General features: G+C 34.4%; 1 long non-coding RNA gene across 1 annotated transcript in view; it reads left to right on the top strand.

The window, feature by feature from the left end:
• Positions 1 to 1439: 1439 nt before the first annotated feature.
• The window catches only part of LOC115232466, a 44325-nt gene continuing 34184 nt past the window's right edge, over positions 1440 to 11580 (top strand). The window contains exons 1-2 of the long non-coding RNA XR_003883635.2: positions 1440 to 1622; positions 1870 to 1871. This is a non-coding gene — a long non-coding RNA (uncharacterized LOC115232466). The remainder of the gene's footprint in view (positions 1623 to 1869; positions 1872 to 11580) is intronic.

Raw genomic sequence — 11580 nt, 5'->3', positions numbered from 1 at the left:
ATGTAAAAATCTAGTTAAGTTATTTCGGTTCTAAATTCAAACAAACTCTTTGTCAGTTTTGCTTTTGTTTTTTCTTCCTTTCACTTATTCTCCGAGGACGATGGGTAGATTCTAATGAACTAAACTCCTCCCTCGCAAAAATTAACTTTGTACCCACTCAAAGCAATATTTGTTTCTATTAACTGCTCGGAAATAAACGTTTTATTATCGAACCATAAAAGAAAAAAAATAAGTAAATGTAAATGGTATTAATCCAGGCTGACAAAAGGATAAAAGGTCGATCACATACAAACACACACAAACACACATACACACGCACACTCATTTATATATATATATATATATTATATATATAATATATATATATATATATATATATATATATATATATATATATACACGTATATATATATATATATATATATATATATATATATACACGTATATATGTATGTGTTGTATTTATGTACATATATATGTGTATGTATCTATATATGTATGTGTATATATATATATACACACATATATACGTATGCATATATATATATGTATATATATATATATATATATGTGTATTTATATACATATATAATCACGTAAATATATGTACATACACAAGCACTCATACACGCATACATGCATACACACATGCATACATGCATGTATGCATATATATATATATATATATATATATATATATATAGAGAGAGAGAGAGAGAGAGAGAGATAGATAGATAGATATATGTATATTGTATATGTATATTGTATATGTATGAAGAGGAGGAGTTAAGAGAAGTGGTGAGATGTATTATTTACTGCACAATGTCACATAGCTGACGAGTTGGGCGGATCTATGTGATATCATTCATGTATCGCTTGATAAAGTGAACGGGCGTTTCTATCACCTTGGAAGATCGCAATCGTAATCTTGTCATACGTAACAAAAGGAAACTCATTAGGGAAGCCAACCACAGAAAAGCTATAACATATTTTCTCTCTCCTCCTCTTCGTCCGCCTCCATCTTTCTCATTCTTCTTCTTCTTCTTCTTCTTCTTCTTCTTCTTCTTCTTCTTCTTCTTCTTCTTCTTCTTCTTCTCTTCTTCTTCTTCTTCTTCTTCTCTCTTCTTCTTCTTCTTCCTCTCTCTTCTTCTTCTTCTTCTTCTTCACCTCCTCCTCCTTTTCCTCCATCTTCCTTTTTTTTTCCTATAATAAAACTTATATTAGACTTCCTCAGCTTCGCATCTAATTTCTACTCCACCCCCGTTTTTCACTCATTCATTCATTCATTCATTCTCTCACTCATTCATTCAGCCATTCATTCATTCATTCATTCAGCCAGCCAGCCAGCCAGTCATCACAATCGCAACGGCAAGAACAACAGCAGCAGCTGCAGCAGCAACAGTAGAGACTTCAATACCACCTTACTGATGCTGTTGCTGCTGCTGCTGATTAGCTATTGCTGCTGTTCGTTGCTGCTGCTTCAGTTGCAACTGTGACCCTACTCAACCGTTACATATATAGGCCTGTGATACGGTAACAACACTTCAGTTGAAAGATTCACGCCGGCAACTGCAAAACTCAGCGACTTCTGATAACAACGTGTTTCTAATAGAGAAACAAAAGTAAGACAACTTACGTATCTACTATGTGTGCGCATATATTTTGATGAGTGTGTGTATGGTGTCTTTATATGTGAATATTGAGTGTTTCTCTGTGTGTTTGTATGCGTGTGGATGCATGTGCCTACTTTGTTGTTGTTTTTGTTCATCATGTGTCAATATTTTAGTTTTGTTTCATTTGTATACCGTTTATTATAAAATTAATTGACCAATTAATTTCAATAGCTGTCCTTAATTTTTATTGGCCAAGAAGTTTGGTTATATATATACAAGCATATATGTATGTATGTATTATATGTATATATATATATATATATATGTGCATATATATATATATATACATATATATATACCATTTCTATCAATATAATATATATATATTATATTGATAGAAATGGTATATATATATGTATATATATATATGTATATATATATATATATGCACATACATATATATATATACATATAATACATACATACATACATATATGCTTGTGTATATACACACATACTCACACATATATACGTATGCATATATATGTCTATACATATGCACACACACCACATAATATATACATATGCATATATATGCATATACATATGCATATGCATATACATACATACTACATACATACATACATACATACATACATTCATACATACATATATATATATATATATATATATATATAATATATATATATATATATATATATACAAAATTAAGAGGAATGACCACTAAAATTAATTGACCAATCATTTTCAATAGTTGTCCTTAATTTTTATTGGCCAAGAAGTTTGGTTACATATATATATATAAGTGAAGTTATAAGAATTGGGTTTTAAAGTTTCAAATTTCCATTGGAAGTAATGATTACTGGTAACAAATATTATCGAAATGAGATTTGATAAGCGCCAGTGAACGAAATGCCATATATATATATATGGCATTTCCTACTTTTCTTAACGTGAAACCAATTGTGGCCTTATCGTTCGATATTTACGTATACATACATACATACATACATACATACATACATACATACATACATACATACATACATACATACGTGTGGAGGCGCAATGGCCCAGTGGTTAGGGCAGCGGACTCGCGGTCGTAGGATCGCGGTTTCGATTCCCAGACCGGGCGTTGTGAGTGCTTAGTGAGCGAAAACACCTAAAACTCCACGAGCTCCGGTAGGGGGGTGGCGATCCCTGCAACTTTCTCTCACTCGTTCTTCTGTCGGCCTGCTCGCTTAGCCAGCGGGGTGGCGTCATTTGAAGGCTAAAACAATGCGAAGCGCATTGTGACCAGCGATGTGTAGCAACATCTGATAGCCTGGTCGGTCACCGTAACTTACATACGTATATATATTATATATATATATATATTGTATATATATATATATATATATATATATATATATATATATATATATATATATATATATATATATATATATATATATATATATATATATATTGTTTATATATATTGTATATATATATATATATATATATATATATATATATTGTATATATATATGCATATATAATATATTCATGTTTTTTAGTTCTATTTTTCCTGTTTGTATCACCAAAGCCACACACACACATATACACATACATACACACACTTATATATATACATACATAACATGCACTCTTTATTTAAAAGTTAATTATTCTGTATATTATTTAAAAAAATTTTAGATATTCATGAAATGTTTTATAGATGTCATATATTTTCAGTCTGAACATTAGCTTACTTATTAGTTTCGTCAACTGATTAGCCGACATACTGATACCAAGAGAAAAACGCTCAAAAACTTATGCATAATTTATATATATATATATATATATATATATATATATATATATATATATATAATATATATATATATATTCTTTGTTTTATTAAGTATATAATGTTTAAGACTAACAGCATCTGTATTTTTATATCGATCCCAGGCTGATAGAATATTGATGTGGGTGTTGATAAAATATATTACAAGTCACGTGCTACTCCAAACTTAGTCAACACTTTTCTGTAAGCAAATTGTACCCTTTTCAGAAGAATTTGTAGAAATTGTTTGCGCATCAGAAAAAAATACATTGCTGTGTTTGTTGTGGCTCTTTACGTTGAGTGTTTTAAACGCCACCGAGGTCCAATTTGCCTGTCATTCTGTCTTGGCTGATAACATAAAGTGCCAGTCAGGTACTGGCATCAAATTTAACTGACTGAGCCTCTCCCATCGAAATCGTCAGCCTTGGGTCCAGGATTGGTAGGATCATTAGAGAGTCAAATGAAATGCTTTGCGATATTCCTTCTGGCTTTTACGCTCTGGTTTCCAATCTCGCCGAGGTCACTTTTATTTTTCATTCTTTCAGAGTCGATAATATAAAGTACCCAATCAAGTTCTGGTCTCAATTCCATCGATTAAATCTTAAGTCTTAAATTTCAGTTTATGTGCCTAAATTAGAAACAATTGTTACCGCAAAAAAACGTTTTGCAAATATTGCATTTAAAAGTATCATTTTATAAATGTTACTCATATTAAGAAAAATAGTGAATTTATGAATAATTTATAAAATCAGTCAAATTGAGAAGCTAATTTTATTTTCATAAAGAATTTTGTGTTGGCTACATTTATATGTACGTATGTATGTATGTATGTATGTATGTATGTATGTATGTATGTAGTATGTATGTATGTATGTATGTATGTATGTATGTATCTCTCTCTCACTATATATACATATATCTATCAATATATCTATCTATCTATCTATCTATATATATATATATATATATATATATAATATATATATATATATATATATATATATATATAATATATATGAATAATAAAATATAGTATAAAGTATAGGTGGAGGAACATGGCTTAGTGGTTAGGGTGTCAGCATCATGATCGTAAGATTGTGGTTTCGATTCCTGGACCGGGCGACGCGTTGTGTTCTTGAGCAAAACACTTCTTTTCACGTTGCTCCAGTCTACTCAGCAAGCAAAAATGAGTAACGCTGCGATGGACTGGCGTCCCGTCCAGCTGGGGAACACATACGCCATTGAAACCAAGAAACCAGCCCATGAGCCTGGCTAGGTTTTAAAAGGGCGCATTTATTTATATTTATAAAGTATTGAATAATACACACACACACACACACACACATATATATCGAAATTTTTATATACACTTGTATATGTATTTATGTTTCCGATTTTATATAATTACTTTTTTAGTTAGAACGTATTAGAAACTTGAACATTTCTGTTAAAGTTTTTACCATTTTCAGGATTTGGGTTTAAATTTGATATTAACACATCTATGATATATGGCATATATATATCTACATATAATACAAGTAGATATATAATATGACATGCGTAAGGGAACTTGCACAAAGTCCAAATTATTGCATGCTCCAGAAAAACTGTGTTCTGTTATACAAGCTCAGCCTTCTAAGTTAAAGTACTGCATTAACTATTGTTCGAATGTTCTTTTGAACTTATTTCTTTCACACAGAATAACATACATATCTAAATACCATTAAAAAATATTCCTATATTTATATTATATTTTTTCGGCATTATTCATAAATATACGATGCCGTCATATATTATATAAGAGGATGTTCGATTTTATCTCATTCTAACGCTCGTCTGTATGTGTTTAGTATTTGTAAATATGACAGTGAAAAATGATAATCCTAAAATACTGGATCGGTTTTTACTTTGCAGTTTCCCTTAGTCACCATATTTTCTCGTTGTATACTTGTCACTTCAATAATTTGAACTTTATAAGTTTTTATAATTTAAAACGAAACCATCATCTGACAAAAAAGAAGTTGTTTCTGGCTGGTGTTTTAAGAAAGAAAAGATTGAAAGTTATGATGAGTAATCATTTGCTAGAAGTTTCGTTATTTCATGACATGATGCTGCTGATGATAATATATATATATATATATATATAGGCATAGGAGTGGCTGTGTGGAAAGTAGCTTGCTTACCAACCACATGGCTCCGGATTCAGTCCCACTGCGTGGCACCTTGGGCAAGTGTCTTCTACTATAGCCTCGGGCCGACCAAAGCCTTATTAGTGGATTTGGTAGACGGAAACTAAAAGAAGCCCGTCGTATATATGTATATGTATATATACATGTGTGTGTGTGTATACGTTTGTGTGTCTGTGTTTGTCCCCCCTCAACATCGCTTGACAACCGATGCTGGTGAGTTTACGTCCCCGTAACTTAGAGGTTCGGTAAAAGAGGCCGATAGAATAAGTACTAGGCTTACAAAGAATAAGTGCTGGGGTCAATTTGCTCGACTAAAGGCGGTGTTCCAGCATGGTTACAGTCAATTGACTGAAACAAGTAAAAGAGTGAAAGAGTAAAAGAGATATATATACGGAGAGAGAGAGATGAACACATTTAGTCTTGACTGTCGAAAGAAAGAATAGTCTATATCGTAGTAGAAATTTAATAGCATTGTCATTTTGTTTGAGTCAGTGTCTTGACACTCTGGAGTTTCGCTTGTCTGCTCACTGGTTCGTCAGACAAATTATGACTGTTAACTCGATTGAAGATCTGTGAGCGCATGAGTAAAGCTCCAGAGTAGCAGGACACCGACGAAGCAAAAAGTAAGAAAATACACACACTCACACACACACACACACACACACACACACACACACACACACACACACACACACACACACACATACACACAAAGTTGGCTTATATGTAAAGTATCATATCAATATTTTAAGAGTGTTTTACTTTTTTTAATTGATTTACTCAGAAGGCAAGGAAGGAAATGTAGTTTCTCCGCGATTGATGAAACTGATGAAGTCAATATTTTTAGCATCTTAAAGACAACGACTGAGGGGGGGGGGGGGAAACACCAACGAGAAGAGATTCAGGGGTGTTGACGTAATGAGGAAGAGGAGTAAAGCATAGTTGTTAGTGACAGACTTCGGGAGTGAGACAGAAGGGCGACTGTCTCGAGTAGACTTGGATGGTGGAAGAGAACGTGGACGAAGCAGTAAAAAAGGATAAACTTGAGAGACAATATTTCTATGGGCTAGTGATTGAGGTCAATCGTGATGTGAGCCCATACCAGTTGTTCATCGGTTAAATTTATTCTCAGTGTTGCTTATGACTTTTTCATGTGTATAGCGACAACACCGCTCCAGATATTGTATTCCAAGTTATTTATTTACAAAAGTTCAAGAGGAATATCACTCTCACCGGCATTGGAGAATCTGTGAAGACCATGAGCACTGCGCGCAAAAATACACCCGTACTTTCTTATTATCTTAGTAGCTCAATCCCACATTCACACCAGAACTGGATAGTATCATTCGGTATCGCTCAGGCGTTAGTAACATTCACGGCAAAGAACTGTTTTAATATATTAATATATATTAATGTAAGGCAGCGAGCTGGTAGAATCGTTAGCACGCCAGGTAAAATGTTTAGCAGCATTTCGTCTGTCTTTATGTTCTGAGTTCAAATTCCGCCGAGGTCGACTTTGTCCCCCAAACTTTTGAGGATCGATAAAATAAGTACTAGTTAAGCACTGGGGTAGATGTAATCGATTTGCATCTTTTCCCGAAATTACCGGCCTTGTGTCAAAATGTGAAACCAATATATTAGTAAGCACTGTGAATGAGCTATCAAATTTATTTGTTATCGATCCCAGTAAAACTTTGCAATAATTGGCTCAATTGATTAATCTTAAGAACGATATACGATCTGGCCCTTATTGAATATATTCGAAAAAAGAACATACCGAACGCATCGAGATATTTCAAGCTAATTGATGAGATCTGAACATACATATGTTATACATACATATCAATATGAACAGATTGTAAATATATGTAGAGTTATATGTGGAAATAATCATAATAACTACATGTTGAAATATTTGTATAGATATATCGAAGGCGCTCTGATGACTACACGCATGAAGGTTTAATAATTAGTTTCATTTTCTCCTTCTGTCAGTTGTCTATTTGGATTAGTTTATGCTTATAGATGATAACTATCATTTAGCGCTTGTTACATATTTCTTAGGAATGTCCAATAATCAACCGTATCTCGGGGTAGAGAGATTGTTAGTTTGAACGGCTGTAAATGGATATCTGCGAGGGAAAAGGTGGGAAGGATAAAGATTTTAGACAAAATAAAGTATTTAGCGTGGATCTGAGTGGTGAAATACAGTAGTGATGGCGTTAAAGGAACTGAAGTATTGAGTGACTTGGATCGAGAGGGTAAGCAGGTGGTTTACTCAGCGGGGAAGACGAGAGGAGGAGAGGCGGGTGTATATGGTTGTCTTCGATGGAGTTGGTATATAGCTGATTAGTGCTGAGTGACAAAAGGTCTTCTAGTAAGGGATTGTGGTTGAATCGTGTTGGTGAGTGCTTACTAATCAGATAATTGGACTTTTTGGGTGTTTGATGTCTGTGCCAAACATGCGACCAGTACTATATTGTGGGGAGCGTTTCAGCAATGCCGAGGCTCAGTAACTAATCGGGGCTGAAGTATATTCTTCTGCATTTAATGTAGCTTGCAGCTTTGGTGATGTCAATTATGTGAGATCACTATGATAGATTCTCAAATTTGTATAGTGTTTTATTCTTAAGTAATTTAAGGCTGTTTTCTTGATATTTATCATAACTATCATTGAATTGATGAAATATAGACTGGATCGTATGACTACTCAATCGAATATAACTTTTCGTTTTTAAGGACGATATAGTGCGATTTGAGAGAAATTGGCTGTTTTTTCTAGCAGATCAAGTAGCCATGGAGAGGCTGCATTATTATATATATATTTGTACTGGCGGAGAACTGGCAGGATCGTTAGAGCGTCAGACAAAATGCTGTGCGGTCATTCCTTCGGGCTCTTTACGCCCTGGATTTAAATCCCATTGTTGTCATTTTTGCCTTTCGGGATCGATAAAATGAAATATTAGTGAAGCATTAGAAGTGAGATTGATGGTATCGACTAAACCCACCCCCGAAAAACATTACTGGCTTTGTGCCTAAATTAAAGAGACTCATAATCTTGTTTATTTTATAGAATTCACTTATAAACTGGCCTGCATGTAGCTTTTCTAGAGAAAAATAGAATGGAACGGTGTCTTATTGCCGGCTTTTAACCGATGGGATGATGAACACAATTGCTAAACTCAGAAACTAATTATCAATTAAAAAATACTCTCACTGCTTATGACCAACGAATTGTTCTTACACAATTGTGTGTGTGGATATATCACGGTGCAAAACGGTGCATCCTCGAGGAAAGCGGATTTTATTTTCAAAATCTGCGTCCCAACAGGAAGGTTTTTTGATAATTAGTAATAAAAAACTGTAATTTGCAGAGTGAAATAACTCAACTTTTCGATCACTAAATCTATCGCTCTCTATCTGTTTCTATCAAGCTCTCTCTTTTATGCCTTTTCCCCCTCTATATACATTTACCCACTCTTCATCACTCTCTCTTTCTCTGTATATGTATCTCTCTCACGTATGCTGCTCTTCACTCCCACTCTTGATGTGACATGTAATGCAATATCAGCAGCCTCTGATTATCTTTATGTAAATTATTTATGTCCGACCTTTTTACATAAATTTATTCATTAAAACCTATTAAAACTTCTGATAAGTTTTGTTGCAATGGTTTGCTTCCATTTTGTTTAAAACTTCATCGATGCAATTATTTTCATTTTGTGATAGACAGCTATCAGAAAATGCTAACTTCCAAATCCTGATTTCTGGTTGGGTAAAACTTATCAACCATTAAGCCTCTGTAACATTTTTAAAACATTCATCTGGAATAAACGAATTCCAAAATCGGATTCAGCGTGAAAAAGTATATCAATATATCAAATTTGAAAATATTCATTTAATTTAAAATTTTTAAGTCTGTGACAGCAACAGGAAAGATTTCTCTCTACATATATTTACGACACTCAGTTTCACATGATTCATTGTTACATGGGTTCGTTGTTCAGAAGTTCGGAGGTAGAGTAGAAAGTTTGAAAGAAATTCAAAATAGTTTCTTGCTGCTTAGGCCTCTATCGGTCAGCTCAGATCTACTGTTATTAATGCTGCTTTGGTCGCAGTCTCTGGCGAAATATATCAGCAGCATTAGTTCCTTGTATTGGTACCGCACTTGGTGGGGTACGCGATCCAATCTTCTACAAATTACTATAAAGTGTCATGAGTGCTGCATTTCGATCCTTGCTGAGTTTAAATACCTTACAGCCCGTAAAGTGTTTGAAGAATGATTTATTTTTGGAGACTAACTTTCTCCTAAATACAGTGGAGTCAACGGAAAACCACCGTATTTTATCACGTGTTTCATAGTAAATGGAACTCAAGATGCTTTGATCAACGGAATTCATCGAAGCCTACCAGAAAGCTTTAGTGGCATACCACAAGGCACTGTGTTAGGCCCACTTCTGTGCATAATTTACATAAATAACCTCAAAATGTCATCAAGCAGAAAAATAAAAATATTTGTCAGATGACTTTAAATACTAAATAATTCAATGGACAAAACAGTATGCTGTCAATTGAGGTAAAATTTCAGCTCAACTACTTTGGAAAAGTGAATTTGCTTAAACATCATTAATCACTTCACCTAAGAGAACCTCTCATGACATCTAACAATATCAGAGACCTAAGAATATTTGCCCAAATAAAACGTAAACGGAAGCGCCTACTCTAACAATAAAGTAAATATAGCTCACTCGATAACTTAGATTCACGAAATTCCCTGCTCTGTTGTTCCAGATGTCACCATCTACTATTCTCTACCTGGAATAGTCGGTCAGACTATTCCAGATATAATATGGCAAATCACTGTTGCCGCCGCACCCTTGTTCGAAGTTTGTAATGGACGCAGGTTCGTGTGTCAAATAGCTAGCTAGAGGCGATGGACTCTTGGAGCTAATCAGCGACAGCTTTAGTCTTATTTATAGACTGCCTTATTAGTATGGCGATAACTATTAATACCCAGTAACGCTGCCGTAATCTCCTTTAGAGAAACTTAGTAATTTTAATATTTCTAATATATATATATATATATTCATAGCATTTTTTGATGGCCCGATAACTGAAGAGATGCCGGCGTGGGTTTCCGCCCCGACATCCGAAACTCGTAATTTTATCATAGCTACCGAATAATTGTCACATTGAATGATCGAAAAACGAATTTGAATGACTAACTTCATGGCGCAATTTTTTTTTGGGGGGGGGGACTTTGAATGAGAAACGTACAAAAATGACTGCTTGACTGCAAAAATCTATATTCTTTTCTACTCTAGATACAAGTCCCGAAATTTTTTTTTTTTTTGCGGGGGCAGTCATTTGGATAGAGCTCAGTACGTAACTGGTACTTAATTTATCGACCCCTCTAAAGGATGAAAGGCAAAGTCGAGCTCGGCAGAATTTGAACTCAGAACATAAAGACAGACGAAATACCTATTTCTTTACTATCCACAAGGAGCTAAACACAGAGAGGACAAACAAGGACAGACAAACGGATTAAGTCAAAATTTGGGGGGTTGGAGAGGGGCCAGTCATTTGGATAGAGCCCAGTGCGTAATTGGTACTTATTTAACCGACCCCGAAAGGATGAAAGGCAAAGTCGACCTCGGCGGAATTTGAACTCAGAACGTAACGGCAAACGAAATACGGCTACGCATTTCGCCCGGCGTGCTAACGTTTCTGCCAGCTCGCCGCCTTGCAAAAACCTATATTAAAATACTAAAAGTAGTAGTTTATAGACTGGAACAAGAATTGTGAGAAAGACCCGAATCTATATGCATGTGCGTACACATACACATGTACACACACACACACACACACACACACACACACAAATGCACACACATACATACATGCACGCATAGGCACACACACACAC

Source organism: Octopus sinensis, linkage group LG2 (assembly GCF_006345805.1).
Source record: "Octopus sinensis linkage group LG2, ASM634580v1, whole genome shotgun sequence".
In the NCBI taxonomy this organism is placed as follows: Eukaryota; Metazoa; Mollusca; class Cephalopoda; order Octopoda; family Octopodidae; genus Octopus; species Octopus sinensis.
The sequence above is the reverse complement of the archived record's forward strand: the minus strand, read 5'-3'. Positions and strand labels throughout refer to the sequence as shown.